Below are 11,460 nucleotides of genomic sequence, written 5' to 3'. Positions count from 1 at the left end.
AAGGAGGGAGGGAGGGAGGGAGGGAGGGAGGGATAAACCGGCAGATGTGAAGAATGCTCAAGATTTATACACACTACAGAGAGTCAAGATTTGAAGATAGAATCAGCACCCGTCAGGAAAATAGTTAATTGTATCATTTCCACGGTAGCAATGTCAATCATTATAATAACGTAATAACAAGGAACCGGAAAGGTCTTTAGTGCTGTCTTTTATTTTTCAGCAAAGAATCCACAGTGTCCCCACAAGACGTTGACGACCTTGTTTTTATGAATTTTGGGGAAAATACCCCTCATATGTCTGTCTTGCTATTTCATACAAAGTTGTTCTCTGCATCTGAACAGACCTCCTTTCCTTCTCTACCAGCGATTCTGATAGGCAGAGAGGAAAATGATCTCTCAGACCTCGGGTTCTCTTAGGCTAATGTAACAGGAGAAGCAGAAATTCCTATGCAGTTAAAAGCAGAGCTGGGGAGGAACCACTAACCTCAAGGTAAGCAAGCAAACGAACTAGTGCGTAAATATAGGAAGAAAAGAATACGGGGGAGCAATCTGAATAAAACCTGAGGGAAGACGGGCCAAGAGCGGCACGTTGATTATGGGAAAGGGACACAGAGGTCCCAGGTTATAACTTTCCATAACAGAGATGGGTCTCTCGACAAGACTGGCACAGCAAAGGCAGGGAGCTCTGTTTATTTCTAATGAACTAACATAACAGTCTAGGACGGGTGGGCAACCTTTTTGTGAGTGCGTGCCCAAACCAGCAAAATCTCTGACTCAAAATTCTTCTGCGTGCCAACCCTAATTTTTTTGAGAATATGTTACGCCTACTTGATATCTCTTAAGGTGTACGTATGTGAATAGTTATCTAAGATGCACCTACACTGAATTTATCTGAAAAATAAAAAAGTCGATATTAAGAAAAAAATTGTAAATGGAAGATTGTAAGAGAGGGTTTCACGTGCCAGCAAAAGTTACTGGCGTGCCATGTTTGGCACGCGTGCCAGGGGTTGCCCACCCCTGGTCTAGGAGCATCTAAATCCCAAGGCTTCATGGAAGTATTACTTCATTCATTTGTTTAATTTATCATCATCATCATTGGTGACAGGCATTCTTCACCTTTCTCTGTTGACCAGCATATTAATGAGCCCCATCTGGTGACCAGTTCAGTTTATCTGAGTTGGGGTGGGGTTTTTTTGAATCTGCATACCCCAGCCCTTCCCTGAGCCACTTAATCAGAATCTCCTGGAGGGGGACGCGATCGTGTCATGAGCCCTAAGGTGCTTCCCTGGGAACAAGAGGCTGCCGCCGTGTCCCCACCACCACCCGAAGCTGAGCCTTTCTGGAGCCATCGGAGGAGGAGCCAGGGCTCAGGCTTGAGTGAAAAAAGCACCTACTTACAGGCAGTGGCTCCACGGAAGTGGGTTCAGCGTGATGCCTTTGTTTCCTGCTCCACTAAAGGTAACAAGCTTTACAACATCTGGTTGTTTGGTGAAGGTGTAGAAGCGATGAGTCAAAAGTACTGGGGGCGAGTGTGGGTGGTGGTAGCTTTACCCACGAGGTTGCCCATAAATGGCTTTAATTCATGTACTGCTAGGGGATGGGACTATGGCTCATCCTCCATACTTCACATAGATGACTGCATGAACTCTCAGCAATTTGAATATACTTCCGACAGTTGGAGAAGGGGATACAGGACCATGAATAAGAGCATAGACTCTTGGGCCATGCTACCAGGGGGTTTAAATTCTGGTTCCGGCTCCTCCTAGTGTGAAAGCATGGGCGTCTTACTTCAGCTCTCTGTGCCTCATTTTTCTCGACTGAAGCATCAGGGGTGATTGCTCCACCTGGTGAGGTTATTGTGAAGACTCAGGGAGTCGGAACCTGTGCAGCTCAGGAGCACGGCCCGGCACACAGTGTTAGGGGGCAAGGTCAGGCGATGTGATTGGGAGACATGTTTTGCCCCTCCAGGACATCAGGACCTCGCCCTGGGCCTGCGTACGCATGCTGTATCTTGTTTCGGTCACTTGTCCGGTGAAGCTGATGTGCTGTGGCCCAGGCAGGGCTGCCCCTGTCTTCTGCTGTGGCCCAGGAACACAGAGCAACACAGAGCGACCCTGGAGAAGCCTTCAGTCCTGCTGTGTCTCGGACAATTATAACCAGAGAACACACATCATCATCCTCAGAGCCTATTATTACTGCTTTGGATAACACCAGAGTCAGGCAGCACAATCTGTCAAGTAAACTCAAAGTCAGCCTGAGCAGAGATGTGATCCCCTTCCCTGAGCACCCACAGGCCCTGCCTGGGCCTTTATTTATCCTGTAACATTTAACACCTCAGTGAATGCCTTGCAGTTCCCCAAAGTGCCTTGTTCACCTTGGCCCCTGGGCCTGAGCAGAGGCGGGGTTTGCCTGCCTGGAATGCCTATACCACCCCACACTCTCTGTTGCAACAAATCACAATTGCCTGTCTGTCAGCCCGTCCTCAGAAGGCTGGGAGCTCCTTGAGGACCAGGATTGGGTCTCTCTGACTCCACATTGTGTCCCCCGCACCTAGAACAGTGAATCACACATAGCAGGCACTCCAAAAATATTTAAGGAGTGGATGGATAGTTGGATGTAGCTAATGATGGAGTGGGAACCTGCCACTTGGCAGCTGTGTGACTTGGAGTAGGTTACTCGACTTTTCCGATCCTCAGGACAGCAGAGCTGGAGGAAAGCAGCTGGCACGGGGCCCAGAACAAAGTTAGTGTTAATAGTTAATGCATGTTTTACAAAGCAGCGCAGCCGATTGCACCCAAGCCTTTCATTTTCCTAATTTCGTCTCTTTCCTTATTAATAAAAATTGATGTTACAACCATAATTGTCACTCTCAAAACCCAGCAAACGGGGGAGACAGGATGAAAGGTCAGAGGTTACCACTCTGCAATTCTCTCAGGTAGACATTTATTAAAGCCGCTTCATTAATATTCATTAGACAGCTTGTAGTGACCAGGTAGAGCATAAAGGGAAAATAGCCAACTGAGAGCTCAGGCTACTTTCATGCCACCTCCTCTGCACAGAAATTAATCCAACACAAAGTCAACATTTGCAGAACTGAAGCTAAGCCATAATAGCCCAGCTAAACGTGCCCCTCTGCTTATCCATCTGAGGACCTGGGCGCAGGGACAAAAAGACATCAGCCACACATCAAATGCCATTTGGAAACTCTGTCTGTTCACTCTTTTAAAAAATTTAATGTATAGTTATTGTTTTTTTATTTATTTTACTCAATGTTTCTAGCTTTTTAAAAATACGTTTTTATTGATTTGAGAAAGAGAGGAAGGGAGAGGGAGAGAGAAACATCGATCAGCTGCCTCCTGCACGCCCCCTGCTGGATATTGAGCCCAGGTTGCACAATCTGGGCATGTGCCCTGACCGGGAATTGAACTGGCAACTTCTCAGTGCATAGGAGGAGGATGCTCAGCCAACTGAGCCACATGGGCCATGACCTATGTTTCCAGTTTTATTGAGATATAATTGGCATACATCACTGTATAAGTGTAAGGTATAAGCATAATGGTTTGACTTACATATATTGTGAATCTAGTTTGCTTTTGATGACAATACTAACATTTATTGAGTGCTTGCTACATACCAGACAAATTGTACATGTTAGCTCTTGTAATTATCGGAACATTATTTTTTCCATTTTTGAAATAAGGGAACTCAGTGCTGCCACTGAAACTGGCGAGGTTTAGAAATGTGCCTATGATGAATTGGTTAGTTAGGAATTAGACTGTCTAACCACACAGCCTGGACTCATAACCACTGCACTGAACTGCCACCTACGGTGCCAGCCTCACTCCCACTGGCCAGACAGGTCCAGCCCCATCCTGCCTTCCATCTCATTCTGGAGTCTCGTCCTCTGAGGCTGAGCTTTTCTAGCCCTTGAGCTAAGCAGCACCTCGAAGTGTGCTGAGGCTGCGTGATACTGTTGATTCACGTGATGCCTAAATTGTAGGGGGCCTGGCCCTGGACCATCCCACAGTGAAGGGAGCAATGTAACATCATGGCAGGATCACACTGGGGGACTCCGCTGTCTGCTCCTGTAGGCACGCTGGCCCCAGCACACTGCCCCACTGAGGGGACACAGCCATTCAGGCAGGTGCAAGAGACTATTCTATTTGGTGGCAGGCTGTCAGTTCCATTCCATTGTGCCTGGTGTGTGTCTCACGTTGAGACCCAGCTCCTCCTGATCTCCCTCCCTAAGAGCAAAGGTGCTCAGGGCTTTATATTGTGGACAAAGGATATCCTATCTTGCAAAAATTGCTAGTGGTTTTAATCTAATAATCTCAAAACACCGCAATAACCACATTTCCTCATAGCTCATCTAAAATACGCTTAAAGGATACTTCTCTCTGTAATGACAAACTTATTTCTAAAGCTTATATTCATCCCCAGGCTACTTTCAAAACGAGAATAATGAGGCCTATTCTCTAAATGTCAGTCATTTATGACCCTCCTCTCTGCTCACCCCATCCCGGGCCTCACTGATAGGAAGGTAAAGAGTGGCCACTGCATGTCTCTTCAGAATACTCTCGAAACCAAGTTTTGTACTGATTCTGCATGTGGTCTGTTTATTTGCTAAGAATAACCTTCTTTTATTCCAATCATATGTTGCCTTGGTTCTATTTTCTAGAACAAGGAGCAGAAAACTGAATAAAATATCACTGCGTTTCCCATTTTCGTTTTTCTGCATGAGGTTAATGGTGACATGGGAAGCTGCCTTTCAAAGCGACTGCCCCTGGGGGCCCCTGGCTGGCCTCAAGGTGGTCACCGGAGCAGTGAGCTGTGGTCAAGACATTTTCTTGATTTCGCTGCTATTCCAAAGAGAAAACCCCCACCTGAGAGGATCATAGCGAAAGCACTGGCAACAGATTTTTTTTTGAGGGAAGAGGATAGTGGGTGTGGGACCAAGGATGGAGAGCTTGAGAATTTTAATTGCAGATTTTATTTTCTCAAGAATTTCACAGCAGCACAGTGGGCTGGAAGCTGGGTTGATACTGCTGTCAGTGAATCTTAAGAGATCGAGGGCCACACACCCTCTCCTACACACATCCCCCTCTTTCCAACACCCAGCTATTTCTGTCCAAGGCTTTGCTTTCACTTTGGAGTAATATTTCCTATGTCAGGTGTACAAATGCAATTATGAAACTGCCTGATTCTCTAGGCCCACAGGGAAGCTACCTTCATGCCCAAACAAAAGAAACCAGGTTTTGGTTTTTGTTCCCCTGCAGGTAGATTAAAATGAGTTGCTGAATTTACTATTTTCTAAATTGTTTAATGACAGTGTTTTTTGGAACCTTAGCAGAAACAAACCCCATTTAGCCCGGATGCAGCCTCTAATTGAAGCAAATCCTAAATTGCCCGAAGCGATTAAAGATAAGTGAGTTCATAGTTGGACTCACCCTCTTTGAAATTCTTCTCTGTCCACGAAGTATATATAAATCTTTATGGAATGACCTATTAACTGCCCGCCGCTGGGACCCAGCTCCGGGTTTTGTTTCAGTTATAAAATAAGGTCCCTCTGCTTTGGGCAAAAACTGACGTAGCGGCTTTGATAATTAAAATCTACGGGGTCCTAAAGAGATGATATATTGAAACCTCTAAAAAATAATGTGGAAGCTATAAAGTTACAAAAGGAGAGGGGATTAGGGTCCCTGTTACTGCTCATCAAATTATATGCCAGTCATAGGGTATTTATGTCCCTCTTGAAAAAAAGAATTTCAAGATGTTTTTTGAAAACTTAAAATCCAAGCCCTGAATCGCTTCTTGCCTGGCAGGCCTGCCCTCCAGGAAAGGGCACCTCCAGCAAGGGCTGCATTTCAGAGGCTCACTGCAGTGTCTTCCGCTGTGTAGGAAGCAGGAAGCGCTCCACTAAATACACTCCCTGATGCTGCCAGTCAAGGGGTGGGACTCAAAGAGAGTCAGCCTGGCCCTTCCCAGGGGTTTATCCACAGGCAGATCCACTCCTTTCCTTTCGAGCTTGGATGCCCGACCTGCTGTGGGAGGAGTTCTCTCCCCTTCTTTTTCTGCTGTAGTTCAGAGCAGGCTACTTTTGGCTCGAGTGTGAGAAAACCATCTCAGGAGGCAGCACCCAGAAATGCGATCACACAGATGTTTTTCTGCTCATGAGGGTCCCGTGGGCCCGGGGCTAGGATTTAAAAATAAAAAAAAGTTACTCTTTGTGTCAAAAAACCTTTAAGCTGAATCTTTGGGATTTTTATAACAAAGGTACCCTAAGACCAGCTCAGACAAGATGCTTGCTGAGCCTCCTTTTAATCATTTATAAAATAAATAGAATCATATTTTATGAATCACAAGATTGTTACAAGTATTAAAAACAAGGAACCTACAGAGAGGCCACTGAGCTTAGTGCTGGTCCCTGGTAAGTGCTTTCGTAACGAACAACCAATGGGTCTGGGCTGCCTGTCACTACTTGAGCCAATTAAGCAGAAACAGGGTTGAATCATAGATGAGCGTTTATTCCAGTAATGCCGGCAGTGTGGGGGAGCAGCAGGTCATCCACACAAATCTGCTCTGCAGCCCCCCATAGGCCAGCTGCTCATATTGGGTAGAAGGACGAAGATTACGTGGGAAAGTAGGAATTACAGGCATGGGGAAGTGGGCATGGGATGATCATTACAGGTTACAAGTCATGCGGGCTGGAGGGGATTCTCAGAGGGCAGGTGCCTCCTGGCGCCCCCGGCACCAGATTACAGGTGATAGGGGTTGGGGTTCTAAAGAGCAGGTACCTCTGGGACTAGATTGTTTCAGCCACGAGGTTGTAAAACTTCCCATAAGTATAGGCAGTTCTCCGGACAGGAGGATGGACTGCATTCCGATGTTAGCTCCCATGTCCCAGGGCGTATAACTCTTGGCGAGGTTAGCATGTGCTTTCTAAGCATAATTAAAATTTCTTATTATTGTATCTGGTCTCCAATATTCTATTTCTGCCCCTAACAATTCTGCTTCATTCTGTCAATGTGAGAACAAACCAAAATTGGAAGGGACTTTGAAAATTCAGAAAATCACATTTGGAACAGTACTTGAGAAACACTATTTTGAAGCTTAAAATATATATTTTACATATATTATATTATATATATATGAAGTACAGTATTACATGTTTATGTTTATTATGTTGAGTCACTGTTATAACCCAGATGGTAGAATTTTAAAAGCAACACAACACGGCTTTATGTTAGTTAGCATATGTGTAGCTTCTGATGTGATCTCCATGTAGCTTTTACCTTGAGCTTTATTGGTCTTTATTTATTTACCCTGCTCTAATCACTGAAAATTATTTTCTGAGGTATAAATGGCTACTATAGGAGCCCCAAGTGGCCCATCTTTGCCTTGCTGTAAACTAGATTAGATAGCAGAATAGCTAAAGGTACTGAATACCAATAGGTTTGGGTTTGGAATTTAATCACTCTCGCTGGCCACTGAACCTACCAGTTATAAATCACCTTTTATTTCCTTTTAGAAAAACAAATTAAGTGATGGGCAAGTCATAGTCCATATGCAAAACAGCTGTCTGAGAAGTAAAACTCAGCTGAGCAAATTCCCATTTTTTTTTCCAGGGATAAAGAATGTGTTTGTTTTAAAGTCGCTGAAATACCTGACTCGGCAACAAACAGGTCCTGCTGCTTCAGCCAGCTGGTTCAATCATGTGATGACCTGAGAGTGAGCAGTCAGCGGTGTCTGTCGGCCATCCCTCCACCACCTCCCCGGCCCCCTCCGCCATTTCCCCTCAATGAGCGACCGTGGCTATGGCCTGCAGTTTGCCCACATGCTTATTGGATAACTTTCTGCATTTCTGCTCGTGCTGGTCTGACTGGAGGTGATGTCACTTCCTAGCCACTTTCAGTCTTTAAAGCGCTTTGCTTCTTCCTTTTATTAGTGCTCTTTGTTTAATTCCAACATAAGCTCATCCTTTCAGCTTCGTTCATGTTCTTGCTTTGTTTCGGCTTCATTGTTTTTCCAATCTGCTTTTTAGACTTTTTTAAAATGCCTTCTTCTTTCCCATCTGATTTCTACTCTAATCAGGGTGAGTGAGGTTTACATCTCCTTAGGATGGTCAGAAACTGTGTTTCCCAAAATGGACAGCACACCCACTGTGACTGGAGCACAAGTGGAACTGGAGATGGTGGTTCTCAGTGGTGCCCAGACACTGACAATAAACGGCACTGAGTCTCACATGAGAGAGTTTTCCCTCCCAGTTCTCTCTCGGGCCTGCTGACACCTTTCCATGTGGTCTGTCACTTGTTAATCTCCCTTTTGAAAAGAGAGAGCTGGCCTCAGGCTGAGACTTCGGGATGTAGTATCTAGCTAGTGTTTTATAACATTCTTTGGTTTTCATTACACAAGTACTTATTATTGTTACCTCCGATTTATGCCAAGTGATATTGGTTTTCTTTTTAGAGTCATGACACAAAGTTTTCTTCTTTAAACGGGTGTGTAAGTATATGATAAGTTTAAAGAAAAACATTAAGTACAAAGAAATGGCCAAAATGTTGAAGATGGCAGCATGGGAACAACTGAAGTTAGGGAAATACCAGCCTAGATTCATGCCAACAACCTTTGTTATTTTCTTCTTCTTCCTTTTTTTTCGGAGGAGAGTGGGGAGAGAGGGGAGGGGGGAGGGGATGCTGTGCCAGTGTCTCAAGAGTTCTCAACTAACAGGGATCATTAGTTTATTATAAAAGAGACACAGAAATTATTTACATGATGAAAGAGTTCAGAGCTTCAGTGGAATGGACTTCACATGATGCCATTTCAAGTGATTATTTCAGTCTGCACTTTCCAAGAATGCCACCATTTCTAAATAAGACACAATCCTTGTCGTCTAGAGCTACTTTAATGGCTCCATATTCTGGTAGACGTTTATCTCCAATCTGTACTTTAACTGGTTGAGTCGCTCCACCCTTTCCTTTGGAGCCCCATCCAACAACTACTACTGTTGCATGCAATACTTTTCCTGGAGATTTTTCTGGAAGCATAATGCCTCCTTTGGTTACAGTTTCCACAGCACTCCTCTCAAGTCCCACTCGGTCAAGGCGGGGAAGAAACGTCCTGAAGGCCTGTCCTGCCGTGACTCTGTGGCAGGTGGCACTCTGCTCTCCTGCGGTTGCAGGTTGCAAAGAGAGACCTGCCTCCGGACAAGTGAACTTGGGAAAAGGCCACCCAGTGCGCAAGCGTGTCCGCCAGGCCATTCACCCCTCCCCTCCAGAGAGGGCCACCCCAGTGGCACCAGCTGGGATTGGTTCCCAGGGCCGTGTGCAGGCCAGTCCCTTTGTTACTGTCTTGCTTTATGGAATTATATGTTAGTTTTCAAAGTATATTTGTTAACAACATCTATGCCTAACCACAAGTCACGCTGCTTCCACATTTCTCCAATTGAAATTTTATGCAGATTATTTCATGGTCTCATTTTGTTCCTTTCAATCATAGGATTTTGACAATCCTCTCCTCAGGCAGTCTGGGGCCAGTATTGTGGACAGTGGTCTGGTTTAATGAATCTGTGCAGAGTGCAAAAATCTACACCTTTTGTTAACCCCATTTGCCCACCTCTGCCATGAGGTCTCACCTCTGTCATGGGACCTCAAGACTTTGATATTTTATTAATTAGGCCTTCTTCAAGGTGATCTCATTCATCCCAAGCAATTCGGTCTTTGCAAACTTCCCCCCTAAAGGGCAAAGGGTCATACAGCTCTCTTCTATGCTATTTCCCCTGAAGGCCCCTCAGTCCCATCACAGAGGGGAAATTTGGTCCCAGGGAATGACATTCTCCTAACCCTCTCTTGTCACCTGGCAGTGGCACTCTCTGAGATTTTTCAGTTGAGACAACCTCAAGAGTAGAAGCCTTTGGCTCCTTCCCACCCCTGTCTTCTGGGCTTCAGGCTGCACAGGTGGAGGCTGGGAGGTAGGTTCCGGATCTCTGCTCCAGCCTGCAGCCCACAGAGTGAAGCAGGCACTTTGAATAAACCGGAGCAGGTTCTTATCCTTGCAGCTGCTCTTTGTTCCTGTCCTTTGATTTCAGGCACATGGTCACTTCCGTCCACACCCACCTCTTCCTTCCCTTCAGCTTCCGAATGCTGCGACCCTTTAATAGAGTTCCTCATGTTGTGGTGACCCCCAACCATGAAATTATTTTCGTTGCTACTTCATAACTGTAATGTTGCTACTGTTATGAATCATCATGTAAATATCTGATATGCAGGATGTATTTTCATTGTTCGCGACCCACAGGTTGAGAACCGCTGCTTCAGAAAACCTCAAGCCTTGCGCTCACGGTTCGAGTGCAGAGGGGAAAGCCTTTATGCTAAAACCACATCATCCTATCCACCCTTGCGGAAGGAGTGGGTCAGGTGTAGGCCATGGAGTGGTCAGGGAGTAAATATTGGACGTGGCCCACTGTCCTGCACCACTTGCGCACCAAATCCCGCCTTCACGCCTCGTGGCTGCTATGGTGAAGCACAGAGCCAATTCATGTCGTGGGCCACTTTGCCATGTCTGACTCTCGGTGGGAAGAGGAGGCATGGGCTTTCTTCTTGATCACAGTCTTTCTGTATGCAGTCTTGATAACCCATGTAAGGGCAGTTTTGCTTCACAGTTTTTCTGGGCACCACTCCCCACGTTGTTTCTTGGTAGACAGCCTTGGGACTGGGCAAGAGGCCACCTACAGGTCTTCTCCGAAGCCCTGGATTGAGGTAAGGCCCTGGCCTTCTAGCAGTTCCGTGGCTGTGCCAGGGGTCTGAGTGACTCCAGGCTTCCTGAACCTGGTTTGAAAAGCTGGAAGGAAGTAGGAGCCTGTTCTTAGACCGGCTGCTGGAGTTTTAATTGAAATATTCTGCTCAAGGCAGCCCCAATCATTGCCTGTTCCCAGTGAGTCTGATCTATATTTTCTTCTCTACTATCACAGGGTCTCCCGTTTTTATAAAACTTCTTGTTTCATTTTTCAGCCCACTACTGATTTAGCAATTTTGCTTGTATGGCTCTACAGTTAATAACATTCCCAAATAACTGCTCAAGAGTTCTCAAACGTTTAGCCACTCTTACTGAAGCACCACATGACTTAAGGTATCTGTGACCTCAAATGTCCAGCCTCTAAGGCTCTCCATCCACCTGCTTCAATTTCCTAAATGAGATAATGCCTGCAAAGTGCTTTGCACAGTGCCTGGTGCCTAGTGAGCAATCAGGAAATGTGAGCTACTGGGATGGTTGTGTTGGAGCTGTTATTATTTTACCTCTGTACCTGCTATTTTGCAGTGTCTACGTGGTTTTCCTTAGCCAGAGCTTACGTGTGTTTCTTAAGTTTTATTGACTGATTTTTGAGAGAGGGAGGAAGGGAGAGAGGGAGGGAGGGAGGGAGAGAGACAGAGAGAGAGAGAGAGAGAGAGAGAGAGAGAGAGAGAGA

At 45.7% G+C, this 11,460-nt stretch overlaps 1 pseudogene; it reads right to left on the bottom strand.

The window, feature by feature from the left end:
* Nucleotides 1-8,827: 8,827 nt before the first annotated feature.
* LOC102771634 lies at nt 8,828-9,256 on the bottom strand (annotated as a pseudogene).
* Between the last annotated feature and the right edge of the window lie 2,204 nt (nt 9,257-11,460).

The sequence above is a fragment of the Myotis davidii genome, unplaced genomic scaffold (assembly GCF_000327345.1).
Source record: "Myotis davidii unplaced genomic scaffold, ASM32734v1 scaffold217, whole genome shotgun sequence".
NCBI classification, from domain to species: Eukaryota; Metazoa; Chordata; class Mammalia; order Chiroptera; family Vespertilionidae; genus Myotis; species Myotis davidii.
Note: the sequence above shows the minus strand (reverse complement) of the source record. Positions and strands in the feature narration are given on the sequence as shown.